General features: G+C 42.7%; 1 long non-coding RNA gene across 1 annotated transcript in view; it reads right to left on the reverse strand.

Moving 5' to 3' along the window:
- Window positions 1-1,801: 1,801 nt before the first annotated feature.
- Window positions 1,802-21,748, reverse strand: part of LOC142196694 (uncharacterized) — a 94,806-nt gene continuing 74,859 nt past the window's right edge. The window contains exons 2-3 of the long non-coding RNA XR_012715275.1: window positions 9,117-9,189; window positions 1,802-1,827 (exon numbers count right to left, since the gene is read on the reverse strand). This is a non-coding gene — a long non-coding RNA (uncharacterized LOC142196694). The remainder of the gene's footprint in view (window positions 1,828-9,116; window positions 9,190-21,748) is intronic.

Genomic DNA, 21,748 nt, shown 5'->3' on the forward strand with positions numbered 1-21,748 from the left:
CCTGTGCAGGTCGAAAGGCCTTGGGAGGGGGAGGGGGGTGTAACATGTTAGTAAAATAGTCTTTGTTGAAGACCCACCAGTTACACAGGAAATTGTTAAGACGTGTCTCCACCAAACAAAAAACTGAGGTGACAGACCAGGAGGAAAGAGGGAAGCGGGGTTATAAAATATTGGAATTAGAGGTGAAATTGGGCTCTGCAATCCATACTGAAGATGAACCCTTCGCCAAAACTGCAACATGTAGACAGCCACCTTCGCGGCAACCAGGAGAGTGTGGAACACAGCTCAAGGGACCAATAAGAGGGCTTGTAAGGAGACTGGAGCCACCAAGGAATATTCCAATGTCAAGGTGCTATATTCTAAAAGTATATTTGGATTTATTTTAGCTTTTGCACATTGGTGAATATATTGTTTCTGGACATTCTTTCTGCAGGTTGGCTCCATAATTTGTAATTAAAATAATCAGTAGAAACTATATACATGCAGACTTTTACTGAGAGTGTATAGTTAACATCTGATGCTGACAACTAATTTTTTTTTTGACAAATTATATGCAAAACGGAAAGGTTGGTTTAGTTATTTTCATGCTGTGCTGAATTGTATAATACATTTACATTAATGTTTAACTAAAGTTATTACTATAAAATAATTATGATATTTTGTAAGTAATGTATGTTAAAGCAACCATTACTGTAAAATTGCCAGGGATTTTTGCTTTCAAAAGAACATGAAATGTTCATGAACTTTAAGCCCATATGTATTAGCTTTGCTTGAAATGTAATTTTTGCCAGTTTTTCAATCATATAATCCTTTTTTTGGAAATTTAATCAAAGAAATCTGTCAGAGAACCACTTTTATCAATAAACACTCAGATGTATCATCAAAGTAAAAAAAAATTAGCTACAGATTCGAGTGAATAAAATGATAAACTCCCACTACTGAAGATTAACTTCTGCTTATGATTGTTGGAAAAAAAAATAAACAGTAGGTGCTATAATGAGACCTGCTCATTCACATATACAGGGAGTCACTATGAGATATTTGATGGCATAATTATTTTACTAATTTTACTCAATTTACAGACATACCACAGTTTCTGATTGCAAAAATATTTTTTAAGCTATGCCATGAAGGTACATTAAATTAAAAGCTTATCAAATGAACGCTCTGTATCTAGTTGCAGCAGATGGTGTCTTGTGACATGTGCAAATTGGTCTCAGTGGTAATTAATTCATTTAGTTTCCAATATATATCCTCTCATCACCAACCGTTCAGATAGACAACAATGAATAAAACAGATACTTTAGAGTCTAGTGGCAGAAGGTTTTAATAGGTGGTTACATAGTAATTTAGACCTTAAAGAAAAGGAAATGAATTGACCTAGGACAAAAATGTATTTAACATAAATGATATTAATTAAGGTTGGTAGTTCCTTATTTTGATCTTGAATGTCATATAAAGACTAAAATTGAACCTCCTAAATAATGTAATTTTGATCCATAACTGCTGGCTGTTTCCCTGATCCAAGCTTAATACAAGCAAAGTAAACACAATCATTTCAAAGCAACAAGACAACTAAGGCAGCACAGCCTATTTAATATGCACATGTAAAAATATGTGGAGAGAAGGGACCAATGTAACACAGAGGTGCATCTGCCTGACTTGTAGAATTACATCAAAGTTCCATGAAAATAAAGCAAAAAAAGACATAATTCGCTACTACTTCTGGAAACATGTCCTTCTTTATTCCATGTTAAGTATAAGCATCAGGGGAGAAGTACATACGTGAACAAAATTGTTGGTACCCCTCATTTAATGAAAGAAAAACTCTGAACAGTGACAGAAATAACTTGATTCTGACAAAAGTAATAATAAATAAAAATTCTATGAAAATGAACAAATGAAAGTCAGACATTGCTTTTTGCTTCAACAGAATTAAAAAAAAAAAAAAAAACTAATGAAACGGGCCTGGACAGAAATGATAAATTCACTGAAAGGACCTAGATCCCTAAGATAGGGTATAAACAAAACAAAAATATATAAAACTTCACCTTTATTAAATTTAGTTAAAAAACTAACTGTATATATAAAAGGTAGAACGTTAATATTAATCGGCCAACCTGACGTTCATAAAGCCAATATACATGTGTACCTTAGTACATTGGTACACTAGGGATATAGGTATGAAGGGGACCAAGATATTCAAAATGTCCCTATATACTAATACCCTCACTCCCTATATAGTATGTGCGCATGTCAAGGGATCCTGGTTCTGAATACATTTACTCTGAAATCCCATATATCGATATCAGCGAGAGTGCCGATCCCCCCTGAGGATACTGGCCTAATGCCACACCAACAGGGAAGGAAATCGCCACCCTACACTAATGGATATCAGAGCTTCAGACCAGTTGCCCCAGCCACACATATAACTTCTGAAACAGCCCTACGCGTTTCGTCTTATTCAAGACTCTTCAGGGGCAATTTACAAATGTTGTTAATCACGGCAGCATAGAGCTGCATAGATAGATTCTTGGCGGTAGATGTGCTGACCGTCGGCAGGACCGCTCACCGGCAGCGGTGAAGCGTACTGCTCATGCCGATCTATTTAAACCTGTAGCCACTCCCCCCACACCATGCTAAGCCAATCACGCTTAGTATACAAACTCAACCCACTTGTTTGCCCACGTGTGTAGGAACATACGATTCTACATGGGCGGCACTATAGTTGTAAATTACAACTGCCGAACCCTTCTCTGACATCATCCTATATGTACTCCAACTATCCATTCAGGATATAGGGTGTTGGTTATATTCTCCACTTCTGTACATGATCCGTGTCCAATGCGTCCCCAATGAGGTTGACACGCCCCCTTCTTTACGTCACGCGCATACGCGCGGACCTTTTAAAACAGCTTTTGTTTCTTTTCGCTGTTACTACTGACAGGAGCTGCAAATATAGGACCGGATCCCGGGAGATAATGATTAACCAATACACAACTTCATCCTTAGTCCCAGGACATTAACACACTATAACAAACAATGGGAAACATATATGTGGGAACCAGATAACTGGCCAGGTTATAAATAATAGGGAAATCTATAAACAAACTCTGATTGTACATAACTCGCTGAACCTACAGCTAAATGACTTAGTGCATCCCAAAGGGATACATTAGACAGATTAAGATACATCTACTAGATACTGTGTAACAAAGGTATACTCTGGTAAGTATAACACCCATCTCAAAACCTATCATGTATACCACTGCCTTATTAAATCACTTTGGGAAGAGGGGTAGAGAGATAGAGGGCAAAAGACCATTGGTGACATCTCAAAAATGTTGTTTTACACTAAATTTACAGATGGCAATTAGAACTGGTGTTATCTTTTTTATATGAAGCAGGTAAAATCCAGCTGCTCATTCAGCCCCTTCGGGGATACAGTATCCAGTCTGTATATCCATTGAGCTTCTTTCTGTAAAATCAATCGGTCCCAATCCCCCCCTCTCACCGGGGGTTTCACCACCTCTATGACTTGAACCTTAAGGCCGGCTACAATTCCAGCATGTTTGGTTACAAAATGCCTTGCCACCGGCGTGTCCCTCTGATTTTGAATGTCACAGATATGGTCCCTCACTCTCCTCCTCAGTTGTCTAATTGTTTTTCCCACATACAGCATGGGACAAGAACAACTCAACAAGTAAATAACACCCATAGTGGTACATGTAGCAAAATCCCTAATGGAAAACGATATATCCCGAGTGCTATTGTGGAAGGACTTATTTTTATCGATGAAGGGGCACGCTGTACATTTACCGCAGCTAAAAGTACCCATTGGTTTCTTTCCATTTAGCCAAGTTTTCTGTTGCGGTGATCTAGGTAAGTGGCTATGGACCAATCTATCCTTCAAATTTCGTCCACGCCTAAACGTGATATTGGGTGTATCACCAATTATTCCCCCTATCACGTCATCTGCCCTCAAAATATTCCAATACTTCTGGAGTATTGATCGCACTTCCTTATGGCGACAGTCATATGTCCCAATGACCCTTGCCACATCCGCCTCTTTTGTCCGTGTTCTAGGGACCAGAAGTGTAGTACGTTCTGTCCCCTTCGCCCTTCTATATGCCTTCTTGATCACTTGTTGGGGAAAACCCCGTTCTTGTAATCTAAAGGACAGTTCACGAGACTCCCTGGAAAAATCCTCCTCTAGGGAGCAATTACGCCTAACTCGTAAAAACTGCCCAGTAGGTACTCCCCTTTTCAAAGGTTCCGGGTGACAACTCCCCCAATTTAGTAAGCTATTCGTTGCCGTTGGCTTACGGTAGACGGTCGTAGATATTCTCCCATCCCTCAACCTGGTAAGTTTTAAATCCAAGAAGGTCATATGCTCTGTATGAAACTCTGCCGTGAACCTAAGTCCTAATTCGTTCACATTCAACTGATTAACGAACTGATCAAACTGATCTTTAGTTCCCTTCCACAGAATCAGAACATCGTCGATATATCGACTCCAAAGATCAATACATTCACTCCATGTGGCATCCTCAGCATATACCACTGTCTCCTCCCACCAGCCGAGGAGGAGGTTTGCATACGTGGGGGCCACAGGGCTCCCCATAGCCGTCCCCCTCAGCTGGTGGAAGACACGCCCCTCAAATGAGAATGTATTCCTTTCTAAAACAAAGGACAAAAGTTCCATGACCAGTTCATTATGTGACTGCATCTGTACCCTCCGTGATTTCAAAAAATACCGAACGGCCTCATATCCCTTGGTGTGTGGAATGGAGGAATAAAGCGCCTCGACATCCAGGCTAGCAAACGCCATACCTTCCTCCAACACCACCCCCTCCAATTTCTGTAAGATGTCCATAGTGTCCCTAGTATATGATGTTAGTCCCAACACAAATGGCCTTAAGATGTTATCCAAATAAATACTTGTATTTTGTGTCAAACTCCCTATCTGAGACACTATCGGCCTCCCTCTCAGGGGTTCCAGCCCTTTATGGACTTTGGGTAGTGCGTAGAAAGTTGCCAGCACTGGATGCCGAGGCGCCATAAAATCCCTCTCATTCCGATCAATGAGTCCCCTCTGGAGGGCTCTATCTAGAATATTTCTTAATTCAGAGGAATACTCGCCCACCATATCCCTTGTGATCACCTCATAACACTCCGTGTTCTGCAACATCCTCCAACACATCTCAATGTATCTCTCTCTGTCTAAGGCTACCACATTTCCGCCTTTGTCGGCCGGTTTCAAAATCAAATCATGATCTTTTTCCAATTTTAGTAGAGCTTCAATCTCCCCACTATCCAAATTCGAAAAATAGGGCAATTTTCTCCCTTCCATTTCCCTCAACTCTTCTGTAACTAATTGAAGGAACAAATCCATATGGGTAAAATCGCCCGGAGGGGGTTGTTTTCTACTAATTGGTTTTAGTGCAGTAAAGGGTCCTGTCCCTTCTCCTCGTTCAGATTCCTCCAGAAGACCCTCAAGTATCTGTAAACCTTCATAATCCGAGGGTTCTAGACCAAAGGCCTCACATTTCTCATGCATAGATTTAGTGTGAAACTTTCTCCATTTTAGCTTCCTAACAAATAGGTTAACATCCTTAACCCAATTGAAACTGTTATATTTCACTGTCGGGACATATGAAAGGCCTTTCTCCAATAGTGCCACTTCGGCTTGTGTAAAGGTATGTGAAGAAAGATTGACAATACCACTATGGTTGGGATTTCTCGTATCTCCATTTTGAGTCACCCTCCTATTCACACCCCCTTGACCCAAATAAGTGTGTGGGCGACACATCGTTGTTAATTGTCTTTCCTGCCTCGTAGTAGATATTTCGAAATGGGGGGATTTTGATCTAAAAAATGCTCCTTATTTCCACCCCTTCCACGTCCCCTCCTACCACGAGACTGACTTCTTGATGTGGGTCTGGGATTCCTTATTGTCTCACCCCCTCTACTACCAGAGGTTTCTGAATCTGTTGTTTCTCCTTCCGAGGAGGAGGGATCTTTATCTCTAGATCTTCCCAAGTTGTTACTGACCACCTCGTAGGCCCTACCTTCCCTAAATTCCTGGAGGTCCCTTAGGAATTGAAAGTGTTTACGTTCTTTAATCTGTGAACCAAATTTTTCTACCACCTGTTGTAAATATTTATCTTTACTCTCAAAGCCAGGCAGCTCTACCAATGTTTTCACTTTCTCTCTTTCTGTATTTAGTTCAGACTCTAACTTCTTTAATAATCCCTTCTCCTCCTCCAACAAAATCTGCATCAATTTCAGTGAGCTAAGTGTAACCTCTTTTTCCCACTTCTCCTGCAGACTCTTTGATCTTAGTCTCGGTGCAGGTACAAGTGTAATTCTCAGCCCCCGCGGGACAATATTATGTTTGATGTAATTTTCAAGAGATTTCACCTCCCACCAACTTCTATAATAGTCCTTATAAGATTTTGTTAGCTGTTTGAACGCTCCTTTTAGGGAGATAGTTCCCAAGGTAGAGATGGGTAGTTCACCCTCCGAAAATACACACTGCGCTTCGCTTAGTAGGTTATCAGTGTTAACAGCAGAAAACACAAAGCCTGCCATTCCCTCAAAAGAAATATTAATATTTGCTTCTTGGAGCTAAACAAATTGAACAAAAATCACTGAAAATCGGATGTCAGAAACCCATATCATAACATAAATTCACTGAAAGGACCTAGATCCCTAAGATAGGGTATAAACAAAACAAAAATATATAAAACTTCACCTTTATTAAATTTAGTTAAAAAACTAACTGTATATATAAAAGGTAGAACGTTAATATTAATCGGCCAACCTGACGTTCATAAAGCCAATATACATGTGTACCTTAGTACATTGGTACACTAGGGATATAGGTATGAAGGGGACCAAGATATTCAAAATGTCCCTATATACTAATACCCTCACTCCCTATATAGTATGTGCGCATGTCAAGGGATCCTGGTTCTGAATACATTTACTCTGAAATCCCATATATCGATATCAGCGAGAGTGCCGATCCCCCCTGAGGATACTGGCCTAATGCCACACCAACAGGGAAGGAAATCGCCACCCTACACTAATGGATATCAGAGCTTCAGACCAGTTGCCCCAGCCACACATATAACTTCTGAAACAGCCCTACGCGTTTCGTCTTATTCAAGACTCTTCAGGGGCAATTTACAAATGTTGTTAATCACGGCAGCATAGAGCTGCATAGATAGATTCTTGGCGGTAGATGTGCTGACCGTCGGCAGGACCGCTCACCGGCAGCGGTGAAGCGTACTGCTCATGCCGATCTATTTAAACCTGTAGCCACTCCCCCCACACCATGCTAAGCCAATCACGCTTAGTATACAAACTCAACCCACTTGTTTGCCCACGTGTGTAGGAACATACGATTCTACATGGGCGGCACTATAGTTGTAAATTACAACTGCCGAACCCTTCTCTGACATCATCCTATATGTACTCCAACTATCCATTCAGGATATAGGGTGTTGGTTATATTCTCCACTTCTGTACATGATCCGTGTCCAATGCGTCCCCAATGAGGTTGACACGCCCCCTTCTTTACGTCACGCGCATACGCGCGGACCTTTTAAAACAGCTTTTGTTTCTTTTCGCTGTTACTACTGACAGGAGCTGCAAATATAGGACCGGATCCCGGGAGATAATGATTAACCAATACACAACTTCATCCTTAGTCCCAGGACATTAACACACTATAACAAACAATGGGAAACATATATGTGGGAACCAGATAACTGGCCAGGTTATAAATAATAGGGAAATCTATAAACAAACTCTGATTGTACATAACTCGCTGAACCTACAGCTAAATGACTTAGTGCATCCCAAAGGGATACATTAGACAGATTAAGATACATCTACTAGATACTGTGTAACAAAGGTATACTCTGGTAAGTATAACACCCATCTCAAAACCTATCATGTATACCACTGCCTTATTAAATCACTTTGGACAGAAATGATGGTTCCCCTGAAAATAATGTGACCAAAGGGACATGTTTAAACAAGGTGTGTCCACTAATTAGTATCACAAGTGTCTACAATCTTGTAATCAGTTAGTGGGCCTGTATGTAGGGCTACAGATACTCCATGTGCTGTTTGGTGACATGGTGTGTACCACACTCAACATAGACCAGAGGAAGCGAAGGAAAGAGTTGTCTAAGGAACTGAGAAAGAAAATTATAGACAAGCATATTAAAGGTAAAGGTTATATGACCATTTCCAAGCAGCTTGATGTTTCTGTGAATACAGTTGCACATATTATTCAGAAATTTAAGACCCATGGGACTGTAGCCATCCTCCCTGGACATGGCCGCAGGAGGAAAATTGATGACAAATAAAGGAGAAGGATAATATGAATGTTAACAAAAGAGCCCAGAAAAGCCTCTAAAGAGATTAAAGGGGTATTCCCACCTTACATATTCAGCAGCCTTCACTGCTGTAAAATCTTCTTTCTTACTGGTTTCTTGCATCATTTGGTGGGCGGAGTTTCACATGAAACCTGCTGTTTAGCTCCGCCCCCAAATTCACGTGTAGCTCCGCCCACCCATATGGGACTATGAAGTACAGGCAGCAGCAACTCCATTCTGTGTTACATACAGAGACTGCCTGTCTCTGCCATAATGAACACAACTGAATTAGCTAGCCTGATAACTGGGAGAACAGAAGAAATGAAAGCAGCTCCTCACCTCTATCGGATAGCAGGAAGCTAGGTCACGTGGTGTAGACACAGGAATAGCTAGAAACACAGGCTCACTCCCTGCACTTAGCCCCTCCTCCCTCCCCCCTGAGAGCAGCAGACACATCACTTGACTCATGAGCAGCTAAGTCTGGGCTGTGGCCACAAAGAATTGAATAAAGTGAGATAGTGGACAAACAAAGCAGTTTTGCTGAAGCAGTGTATTTAGGAAAAGTCTTACATCCACATTAACAAGCAGTATAGATAGGATCCTTGTGATGGGACAACCCCTTTAAAGGTAAACTTCACGCTCAAGGAACATCATTATCAAATTATACCATCCATTGATGTTTGAGCCAAAGTGGACTTCATGGGTGATGACCAAGAAGGACACCATTGTTGAAAACATATCACAAAAAGCCAGACTGGAATTTGCCAAACTACATGTTGACAAGCCAAAAAAACTTCTGGGAGAATGTCCTATGGATAGATGAGACAAAAACCAAACTTTTTGGCAAGGCACATCAGCTCTATGTTCACAGACGGAATGAATGAAAGCATATCTTGAAAAAAACACTGTCCCTACTGTGAAACATGTAGGAGACTCTTTTTTTTCTGGGGCTGCTTTGCTGCATCTGACACAGGGTGTCTTGAATCTGTGCAGGGTACAATGAAATCTCAAGTCTATCAAGGGAATCTAGAGAGAAATGTGCTTCCCAGAAAGCTTAGTCTCAGTTGCAGGTCATGGGTTTTGCAACAGGATAATGACCCAAAACACACAGCTAAAAACACCCAAAAATGGAGAAGAGGAAAACATTGGACTATTCTGAAGTGACTTTATATGAGCCCTGACCTAAATCCTATTGAGCATGTTTGGAAGCTGCAACATGCCATCTGGAAAAGGCACCCTTCAAAGCCGAGACAACTGGAGCAGTTTACTCATGAGGAGGGGGCCAAAAGACCTGTTGAGAGGTGCAGAAATCTCATTGACAGTTACAGGAATCGTGTGATTGCAGTGATTGCCTCAAAAGGTTGTGCAACAAAATATTAGGTTAAGGGAACCATCATTTCTGTCCAGGCCTGTTTCATAAGTTTTATTGTTATCCAAAAATTCTGTTGAAGCGAAAAGCAATGTCTGACTTTCATTTGTTCATTTTCATAGAATTTTTATTTATTATTAGAGATGAGTGAACAGTGTTCTATCGAACTCATGTTCGATCGGATATTAGGCTGTTCGGCATGTTCGAATCGAATCGAACACCGCGTGGTAAAGTGCGCCATTACTCGATTCCCCTCCCACCTTCCCTGGCGCCTTTTTTGCTCTAATACCAGCGCAGGGTAGGTGGGACAGGAACTACGACACCGGTGACATTGAAAAAAGTAGGCAAAACCCATTGGCTGCCGAAAACATGTGACCTCTAATTTAAAAGAACAGCGCCGCCCAGGTTCGCGTCATTCTGAGCTTGCAATTCACCGGGGACGGAGGTTTCCGTCCAGTTAGCTAGGGCTTAGATTCTGAATAGGCAGGGACAGGCTAGGATAGGAAGGAGAAGACAACCAACAGCTCTTATAAGAGCTAAATTCCAGGGAGAATCTTGTCAGTGTAACGTGGCACTGACAGGCTCAATCGCCGCAACCCAGCTTTCCCAGCATCCTGAATGGAATACACTGACAGTGTATTCCCGTATACCCCATATATACACCCCAAATCCCCGTTCCAACGGTGTGCCCCCCCACCTTCACCCCAGAAATACCCTGCAAGTCCCCTAGCAATAGAATTGGGGCTATATACACCCACTATTTTTGCTACTGCCATATAGTGCCATTGTAAACCCAATATATTCTTGGAATTCCCAGTCAGACAATGGCACTATATAGCAGTAGCAAGAAATGAGGGTATTTGTAACCCCAATATATTCTTGGAATTCCCAGTCAGACAAATACCCTCATTTCTTGCTACTGCTATATAGTGCCATTATCTCACTGGGAATTCAAAGAATATATTGGGGTTACAAATACCCTCATTTCTTGCTACTGCTATATAGTGCCTTTGTCTGACTGGGAATTCAAAGAATATATTGGGGTTACAAATACCCTCATTTCTTGCTACTGCCATATAGTGACATTGTCTGACTGGGAATTCAAAGAATATATTGGGGTTACAAATACCCTCATTTCTTGCTACTGCCATATAGTGCCATTGTCTGACTGGGAATTCCAGGAATATATTGGGTTTACAAATACCCTCATTTCTTGCTACTGCCATATAGTGCCATTGTCTGACTGGGAATTCCAATAATATATTGGGTTTACAAATACCCTCATTTCTTGCTACTGCTATATAGTGCCTTTGTCTGACTGGGAATTCCAATAATATATTGGGTTTACAAATACCCTCATTTCTTGCTACTGCCATATACTGCCAGTTTCTGACTGGGAATTCAAAGAATATATGGGGGTTGCAAATACCCTCATTTCTTGCTACTGCTATATAGTGCCTTTGTCTGATTGGGAATTCAAAGAATATATTGGGGTTACAAATACCCTCATTTCTTGCTACTGCTATATAGTACCATTGTCTGACTGGGAATTCCAATAATATATTGGGTTTACAAATACCCTCATTTCTTGCTACTGCTATATAGTGCCTTTGTCTGACTGGGAATTCCAATAATATATTGGGTTTACAAATACCCTCATTTCTTGCTACTGCCATATAGTGCCAGTTTCTGACTGGGAATTCAAAGAATATATTGGGTTTACAAATACCCTAATTTCTTGCTACTGCTATATAGTGCCATTGTCTGACTGGGAATTCCAATAATATATTGGGTTTACAAATACCCTCATTTCTTGCTACTGCCATATAGTGCCAGTTTCTGACTGGGAATTCAAAGAATATATTGGGTTTACAAATACCCTCATTTCTTGCTACTGCTATATAGTGCCTTTGTCTGACTGGGAATTCAAAGAATATATTGGGGTTACAAATACCCTCATTTCTTGCTACTGCTATATAGTGCCTTTGTCTGACTGGGAATTCCAGGAATATATTGGGTTTACAAATACCCTCATTTCTTGCTACTGCTATATAGTGCCAGTTTCTGACTGGGAATTCAAAATGCGCAAGGCTCCCGGAAAGGGACGTGGACGAGGCCGTGGGCGAGGTCGGGGGAATGGTTCTGGGGAGGAAGGTAGCAGTGAAGCCACAGGGGCAGCAAGCATTGCGCCACTCCACAGTGCCAGGGTTGCTTGCCACATTAACTAAACTGCAGGGTACAAACCTTAGTAGGCCCGAGAACCAGGAACAGGTCTTGCAATGGCTGTCGGATAACGCTTACAGCACATTGTCCAGCAGCCAGTCAGACTCTGCCTCCTCTCCTCCTATTACCCAACAGTCTTGTCCTCCTTCCTCCCAAAATTCCCAAACTTTACAGAACAATAACCCCAACTGTCCCTGCTCCCCAGAGCTGTTCTCCGCTCCTTTCATTGTCCCTCAACCTGCCCCTCCACGTCGCGATTCCACGAACCTAACAGAGGAGCATCTGTGTCCAGATGCTCAAACACTAGAGTCTCCTCCATCTCCGTTCGATTTGGTGGTGGATGACCAGCAAACCACCCTAATCAACGACGATGTGACGCAGTTGCCGTCAGGGCATCCAGTTGACCTGCGCATTGTGCGGGAGGAGGAGATGAGACAGGAGTTGGAAGAGGAAGTGGTGGATGATGAGGACACTGACCCGACCTGGACAGGGGGGATGTCAAGCGGGGAAAGTAGTGTGGATGTTGAGGCAGGTGCAGCACCAAAAAGGGTAGCTAGAGGCAGAGGCAGAGGTCAGCAGCTTAGGCGATGCCAGGCCACACCCGGAATCTCCCAAAATGTTCCAGTTCGTACCCAGCCCCGAAAAACTCCCACCTCGAGGGCATGTTTCTCGAAAGTGTGGAGTTTTTTCAAGGAATGCGCCGAGGACAGATAAAGTGTTGTTTGCACAATTTGCCTCTCGAAATTGATTAGGGGCTCTGAGAAGAGCAACCTGTCCACCACTTCAATGCGCCGTCATTTGGAATCCAAGCACTGGAATCAGTGGCAGGCAGCAACGGCAGGACAAAGGCCGCCTGCCGTTCACGCCTCTGCCTCTGCCTCTGCCACTGCCACTGCCACTGCTGACTGTGCTGGCGATGCACTCCAGAGGACGAGCCAGGACACCACTTCATCTGCCTCCGCCACTTTGTTGACTTCTTCCTCATCCTCCCCTGTTCCTGTCTTATCTCCTTCTCCTGCACCATCAAAGGCACCATCAGGCGCTTCTTTACAACAATCCACCATCTCTCAGACATTGGAGCGGCAGCAGAAATACACCGCTAACCACCCACACGCGCAAGCCTTGAACACCAACATCGCTAAACTGCTGGCCCAGGAGATGTTGGCGTTCCGGCTTGTTGAAACTCCCACCTTCCTGGACCTGATGGCAACTGTGGCACCTCGCTATGCCGTCCCTAGCCGTCACTACTTCTCCCGGTGTGCCGTCCCCGCCTTGCACCAGCACGTGTCACTCAACATCAGGCGGGCCCTTAGTTCCGCGCTTTGCACAAAGGTCCACTTGACCACCGACGCGTGGACAAGTGCATGCGGACAGGGACGCTACATTTCACTGACGGCACACTGGGTGAATGTAGTTGAGGCTGGGACTGCTTCCCAAACTGGCCCGGTGTACCTCGTCTCCCCGCCTAACATTCCTGGCAGGGACACGAGAAGAACACCCCCCTCCTCCTCCTCCTCCACCACCTCCTCCTCCGCCACCGCCTCCTCCTCCACCACCGCCTCCTCCTCCGCTGTTAGATTGACCCCAGCTACGAGTTGGAAACGTTGCAGCACTGGCGTTGGTAGACGTCAGCAGGCCGTGCTGAAGCTGATCAGCTTGGGGGACAGACAGCACACTGCCTCCGAGGTGAGGGATGCCCTCCTCGATGAGACGGCAATATGGTTGGAGCCGCTGCACCTGGGCCCAGGCATGGTCATTTGTGATAACGGCCGGAACCTGGTAGCAGCTCTGGAGCTTGCCGGACTCCAACATGTTCCACAACTCTGCTGGTTGGAGGGTCCCTCCATCCTGATTTCCCACAACTTTGCTGTTTAGAGGCTCCCTCCACCATGAATTGGTCCAAACTGGGGTTTTTAGAGGCTCCCTCCACCATGAATTGGTCCAAACTGGGCTGGTTAGAGGCTCCCTCCACCATGAATTTGCCCAAACTGGGCTGTTTAGAGGCTCCCTCCACCATGAATTGGTCCAAACTGGGGTTTTTAGAGGCTCCCTCCACCATGAATTGGTCCAAACTGGGGTTTTTAGAGGCTCCCTCCACCATGAATTTGCCCAAATTGGGATGTTTAGAGGCTCCCTCCACCATGAATTGGTGCAAACTGGGGTTTTTAGAGGCTCCCTCCACCATGAATTTGCCCAAACTGGGCTGTTTAGAAGCTCCCTCCACCATGAATTGGTCCAAACTGGGGTTTTTAGAGGCTCCCTCCACCATGAATTGGTCCAAACTGGGGTTTTTAGAGGCTCCCTCCACCATGTATTTGCCCAAACTGGGCTGTTTAGAGGCTCCATCCACCATGAATTGGTCCAAACTGGGCTGTTTAGAGGCTCCCTCCACCATGAATTGGTCCAAACTGGGGTTTTTAGAGGCTCCCTCCACCATGAATTTGCCCAAACTGGGCTGTTTAGAGGCTCCCTCCATCATGAATTGGTCCAAACTGGGCTGGTTAGAGGCTCCCTCCACCATGAATTTGCCCAAACTGGGCTGGTTAGAGGCTCCCTCCACCATGAATTTGCCCAAACTGGGCTGTTTAGAGACTCCCTCCACCATGAATTTGGCCAAACTGGGCTGTTTAGAGGCTCCCTCCACCATGAATTGGTCCAAACTGGGGTTTTTAGAGGCTCCCTCCACCATGAATTTGCCCAAACTGGGCTGTTTAGAGGCTCCCTCCACCATGAATTGGTCCAAACTGGGTTTTTTAGAGGCTCCCTCCACCATGAATTGGTCCAAACTGGGGTTTTTAGAGGCTCCCTCCACCATGAATTTTCCCAAACTGGGGTGTTTAGAGGCTCCCTCCACCATGAATTTGCCCAAACTCTGCTGGTTAGAGGCTCAATCCACCCTGATTTTCAAAACAAATGTTGGTGCCAACCTCAACTTACTACAAGGGCCAAATTCACTGCTGGTGACAAGCTCTCCTCACTGCAAGTGCCAAATACACATGTTTCAAGGTGTTTTCCTACTGTCTGAGAGGTGGTATTGAGTGTGTAAAGTGTGTAGTTGTTAGGCTGTGATGTTGGGGTAATAGAGGGTCTTTGGTGTGTTAGATGCCCCCAGACATGCTTCCCCTGCTGTCCCAGTGTCATTCCAGAGGTGTTGGCATCATTTCCTGGGGTGTCATAGTGGACTTGGTGACCCTCCAGACACGGATTTGGGTTTCCCCCTTAACGAGTATATGTTCCCCATAGACTATAATGGGGTTCGAAACCCGTTCGAACACACGAACAGTGAGCGGCTGTTCGAATCGAATTTCGAACCTCGAACATTTTAGTGTTCGCTCATCTCTATTTATTATTACTTTTGTCAACTTCAAGTTATTTCTGTGACCATTGTGAGTTTTTCTTTCATCAAATGAGGGGTGCCAACAATTTTGTCCACATCTGTAGATTTGATTCCCAGACTTCAAGTGCATGTCTTTAATTTCTAAATCCAACAGAAAAAAACAAGGTAGGCTCCATCAGGCTGTATGTATGAAGATATTCTCCCCTCAAAGCATTATGGCAGCGCATAGTGGTTGTAACTCTCTACAAAAGTCTCAATGCTAGCTCTATGTTTCCATGTAGACTTGGTGGGCATAGTAACCCTATTCATTCAGTTCATGCAAAGATACATTTGGAAATATATCTTGCTAAATGATAACTGATAATGGTTACATTGTTAATGAAGTATAAAGGGGTGTTAGGCTGAGACATTGCAAGACAAAGGGCCCATAACAGTTCTTGCACAGGTGCCCTCAGTTGTTTGAGTCTGTGCTTGCAATAATACATAGAGGCTCAGTTATTATGTGGAAAATATAACATTCAACTAAAATGTTATATCGAATTTGCCTAACATTCTAATGCTGTGCAGGTGATGATGGGAAACCATTAGATAGGCTGCTAGTTATCATGTCTCATGAAGGAGAGGATAATTGCTTATAGTACTGAGGCCATAAGAACAAAGTGACCTCACCCAGGATACTGTTAAGAAGCCCCTGCTAGTTAAATAGAAGCAGATACCCTGTATGTTGAGACATTCTAAAATTCATTCGGTATTTTCCCAAAATTCAATTTACAGTATGACTGTTTTCAGACTTTGAAGACATCCAGTTACCAACTGCACAGTATATCAGTTTTAATTAGTAAGAATTATTTCAAGATATTTTGCGTTTTTGAAAAATATGTCAGTATAGTGGCTGTAGGCGTCACTTAAAGGAGTTGTCCAGGGAGTTCAGATTATCTTACCTGGTTCAGTGAACTCTCGATTATGAACCTGGGGATTCTGGCCTGGTTCTGACCCCTGGGTAACTTTGCCCCTCAATCAGCTTTCATCTTACAGGTAATTACATGTGCTATGGGGAATGGCTGACTAAAGTAATAATAAAGTATAATACAAAATAATAAAGGCTTGTTCTATGGATAAATCTTATTAGCGCATGTTGAGTTAATAAAAGTAGTACCCTCCAATTTTTTCCTGTCATCCTCCATAATTGGGTTATTATTAAATTTTACCTTATCCACCTAGAAGTTTCATTCTTTGTAAAAGTTTTATCTAGAATAAGTTTTTGTGTCTTCTGATGCTTTCTCTATATAAAAGTTAGGTCATTTGCTACCTAGTAATTTAGTTGAACAGATGTTTCTTGAAAAAGCAAAGTGTTTTAAAGTCTTCTAATTCGGGTTGACATCTACCGGCTTACCACCATAGACTGGATTCTGTAATAAGCTCAGTTAAACAAAGTTCAGAATAATATAAATAATGTATTCGATAAATGACAGTTCTACGTTGGAACATATGTCATTTCACATTGAAAGTTATATTCACAGAGAAGTAAAAGTACACATCAAATAAAATGTGAATCTTAAATCTTAAAACATATAAGTAAAGAAAGGCAAACACAAGTGTAAAGTAGGTCTTTAGCTTGGAAGCGGAGACTCAAGTGTCTGCAATTTAAAAAGGATAACTTATATATGATTTTCAATCTCAGGAGCAAGTTTTTTGATTATTACAAGTAATACGTGTACTTCCTAATAGCCTTTGCTTTAAGAAAGAAGTTCTGTTTAAAACTTATAACAATACACCTCTGTGATGAGATTTCTTAAAATGTAGACATTATAGCTGGAGAAGTAAGACTGTTCTAGATATTATATCACACTTAATCAAATCTTACAGTAAAGTAACTTAACTCTATAAAGTAAGTTTTTAGTATTACCCAGGCTTCCTTTACACATGTTATATAATGAAGGACAACCGGAAACTATGTATCTAGCCGGCAAATTTTAAATCTTTCTTTCATCCTTTGGAATGGCTTCTAAATAGGTAGGTTCCTCTAGGACAGGGGTAGGGAACCTGGGCTCTCCAGCTGTGGCAAAACTACAACTCCCATCATGCATACTTGACTGCTGTTCTTGGAACTCCCATGGAAGTGAATGGAGCATGTTGGGAGTTGTAGTTTCACAGCAGCTGGAGAGCCGAGGTTCTTTACTCCTGCTCCAGAAAGATGTAACCATTACCCTACTCATCAAAAATCTGCCACATAAATTTCCCCATCAATCCCCCCCCTCCTTCCACCTCTGTTCATCTCACTGTCTACCGTAGGGGTCAGCAACCTTTGACATTCCAGCTGCTGTGAAACTACAACTCCCAACATGCTCCATTCAGTTCCATGGGAGGTCCAAGAACAGCAAAGCAAGTATGCATGCTGGATGTTGTAGTTTTACAACAGCTGGAGTGCTGAAGGTTGCCTACCCTTGGTCTACCATTTACTTATTGTTACAGATTAGTTTTTTGGTGACCCAAAGCAAGACAACATTGCACTAATTATTGTAAAAATGTAATAATTATAGTATTCTGTCTAGAATACGGTCAGCATGGAGATATATTTTATGCATATGTAACTTTGTTGTAATCTAAATCTTAATTTGAATGAGCAAATGGTAACATGACATTTGTGTTACATACTGTTCAATGGTATGTAATGTGTTAAAGCATACATGCAATTATAAAACAACTCTTCATGAATAGTACATATGAATATAAGAAACTTTGTAGTATATCTTAATTGAAATTTGTTTTAGAGAAATATTTTTTTCTCTGCACTTATGAAGCTGCTCTCCTCCTTATCTTCACTTAAACTATTTATGTGTATACTGTAGAACCAGCTTTTCTTCTCAGCTCACACTCAGAAGAGTCTATGGATAGGGTAAGTAGCCAAGAGCACACAGGGTTGGGATACTGGACAGTTAGAAAGCAAAATTTACTAATGCTCACACACAATATTTAGAGAGTATACCAACACATTCACTGGTAAAACAAGTACAGAGTACCACCTGATACTCTGACACCAGGACAAGTCTAAGTCTCTGGTTTTCCTTTTTCCATGTGACCAGAACCCGGCATCAGGTCCTGGCTCTTTCTCCACCACAGTCACACATACCACAAGACTTTTTCCTGTGGATAGCCATCAGCAGCATGTCCTCTTCAGCATCATCTACCAGTCAGGACTACCTTCCTAGATCATGTTTTTATTTTCTTATGTTCTTCTTGGACAGTTTCACATTCTCCCTTAGCAGAGAAGGGTGCAGGACCTACAAGAGGCATCTTTGGCATACGGACAATCAGATGAGTCACAGATTTGAAACCCAGTGTCCACAGGGGGTCAGCAAGAGGGACCAACATCACTCAGCTAGTGTAAGCAGAAAAATTGAGCAGATCTAATTATTTCCCTGTACTGTGTTCTCGTCATGGCTGTGGCAGACAAGAGTAGACCAATACACATAAAAGAAGAGAATTACAAATGCAGTCCCTGGCAAAAGTTCTGTCACTGCTCCATGTTGTGGAATCAAAAGTTTATAAGCTGACTTTAAATTCATCCATTGGTTTTAGAAATGACTCATATGAAAGCTGAAACCCTCCCAAATGGTTTTTTTTTTTGTTAAGAAAATAAATTGGCTTCACTGCTGAAATATTGATCATTTAATGAACACAGAAAGGTCAGATTTTGGCAAGAAAAAAGTTTTGTTGCCCACATAAAGTAGTGTGAAAATCAAACCAAGTTTGATCAAATAGTTCAAATACAAAGATATGTTTCCTAACATTGGAGAATGAAGTTGTGGTGCTATTAGAGCAATATTTAATATTTTGTGTGACTTCCATGAACTTGAAGGACGGCTTCCATACGTTTCAACAATGATTCATACAATTTATTGATGAAGTCATCAGTAATAGCACCGAATGCCATCTTACATGCCTCCCAGAGTTGTCTGCCAAACTTCCTCTTTCATCCTACCCCAAACATGCTCAATGATGTTCATGTCTGGTGACTGGGCTGGCCAGTGCTTGAGCACCTTCATCTTCTTTGCCTTGAGGAACTTTAATGTAGAGATGGATGTATGAGATGGAGCACCATCCTGCAGCAAAATTTAACCCCTTTTATGATTGAGAATGTAAGAGGAAGCTAATACTTGTTGATATTTTAGGCTATTGATATTGCCTTCCACCTTGCAAATGTTTCGCATACCCCATACTGAATGTAAGTCAAGATCATGATCTTACACCCAGAAAATGGTTAAGTTTGGTGGTGGAATCTTGGATCCATACAGGCTCCAGTAGGTCTCCTGCAGTATTTGCGATGGCTGTGGTGTAATTCAACTGAAGATTCATCTGAGAAATCCAGCTTCTGCCACTTTTCCAGTGTCCATCCGTTTAGTAGGCTGTGGGCCTTTAATTGCCTTTTGTTTAGTGATGGCTTCTGGGCACTAATTCAACCATGGAGGACATTTCGAGGCAGAATCCTACAAACTGTTCTAGTTGACACAGGGACTTGAGGTGACCAGGCCTGTTGGAGCTCTGCTGCAGTGGAAGAGGGGCTGGTTTTGATTTTCTAACCAACAAACATTCCTCCTGAGCAGTTGTCTTGCGGAATCTGCCAGAACTGAGCTTGTCAAAAACATCTCCAGTCTGTTCAAATCTTTTTTTTAAATTCTTTGTACTTGACGCTGAGACACATTAAAGGTGCCAGCCACCTCTGCAGTGGATCTGGTCTTCAGCTTCTTGATAATCAAGGCTTCGGTCGCAGGGTTGTTATATGTCATGTTGTCAGAGGTGAAGTTGCAGTTCAAGTGAAGGTTTGGGGTGCTGTAGTTCTTCTTATACACACCCACTAATTAACTGATCAATTAGTGAGCACGGGCGAGGCTGTACACTAGGATTGGGTGCATTATATGACAAGGCGACAAAACATTTGTCTTGCCAAAATCTGACTTTTCTGTGTTCATTAAATAATCAATATTTCGCCATTGAAGTCAATTTATTTTCTTAATAAAAAACACATTTGGGAGGGTTTTAGCTTTCATATGAGTCATTTCTTAAACCAATAGATTAATTTAAAGACAGGTTATAAGCTTTTGATTCCACAACATGGATAAGCGATAGAACTTTTGTCAGGGACTGTACAATAGAAATATGTAACAGTCTTGTTTTGGGCAGTAAAGTTTTATTCTGAAGATCCATTAAGGTCAGAAGAGCTCCCTCAATTACAGTGTAGCAATGTATAACAGCTGCAGTCATGTGTGTCTTTTCTAGCATGCTTGCCCCTTCCCCCGTAGTCTTGTATGTTAAATGTTACACTAGGTTCACATCTGCGCCGGGCTCTCCATTGTTTGGGTCCACTTGGGGACCCATACAACAGAGAGCTGGGCTACATAAACAATGGTTACACAAGGACACCGGTAGACCACATTGACTATATAGCATCTGACAGGTGTCCGCCATTTTCAAACTGAAAGCGGTGGAAAGGCCTGGTTCACATCTGCGTTCGGTATTCCATTCAGAGAGTCAGCATGGGGACCCCCCCTCCCAAATGGAATACCGAACGCACTGACAAGCGGTGAGCAATGAAAGCACACGGGTCCCATAGACTATAATGCGGTCTGTGTGTCTTCCGTATAGTATCCGCATGAATCATGCGGAGAGAAAAGTACTTCATGAAGTACTTTTCTCTCGGTATGTTTTTTTTTTTTTATGTAGATTGTGAGCCCCATATAGGGATCACAATGTACATTATTATTATTATTTTTTCCTATCAGTATGTCTTTGTAGAATGGGAGGAAATCCACGCAAGCATGGGGAGAACATACCGTGTTTCCCCAAAAATAAGACAGTGTCTTATATTAAATTGTCATCCTAAATATAGGACCTGTCTTATTTTCGGGGGACATCTTATGACAATCGCAGTGCTGATATTTCCTTAGCAGAGCGTCAGCACAACTGCCTGTTGTAGGTAGTGTAGGGGAGGGGGGGGGGGAAGGTATCCTACTTACCTTTCCCTTCTTCCTAGCAGCGCTGGTGCTGCTGTTCATCCCGGCAGTGGTGGGCGGGGCTTAGCGAGGCTCGGGGGGCGGGGATTAACAGAGCTTTCGTGGGCATGGCTTAGCGATCCCCACTTCACTGATACAGCAGTCAGCTGTATGCCGTTCTCTGTGCTCCGTGTGCACAGCAAAGCTGGCTGCTGTCTCTTCTGTATGCCGGCTGCTGCCTCTGCCTCTGAGATGAGCTGGGAGAGCTCATCCTACAGCAGCAGGGACAGTGGACACAACAACAGAGGCAGCAGCCGGCTTTGCTGGGCACACGATTTTTGGGCACGCCTTATTTTCGGGGGGTGCCTTATATTAGACAATTCAACAGAAACCCCCGCAAGCCTTACTTTTCGACACTGTGCAGAAAACACATTGA

The sequence above is a fragment of the Leptodactylus fuscus genome, chromosome 3 (assembly GCF_031893055.1).
Source record: "Leptodactylus fuscus isolate aLepFus1 chromosome 3, aLepFus1.hap2, whole genome shotgun sequence".
In the NCBI taxonomy this organism is placed as follows: domain Eukaryota; kingdom Metazoa; phylum Chordata; class Amphibia; order Anura; family Leptodactylidae; genus Leptodactylus; species Leptodactylus fuscus.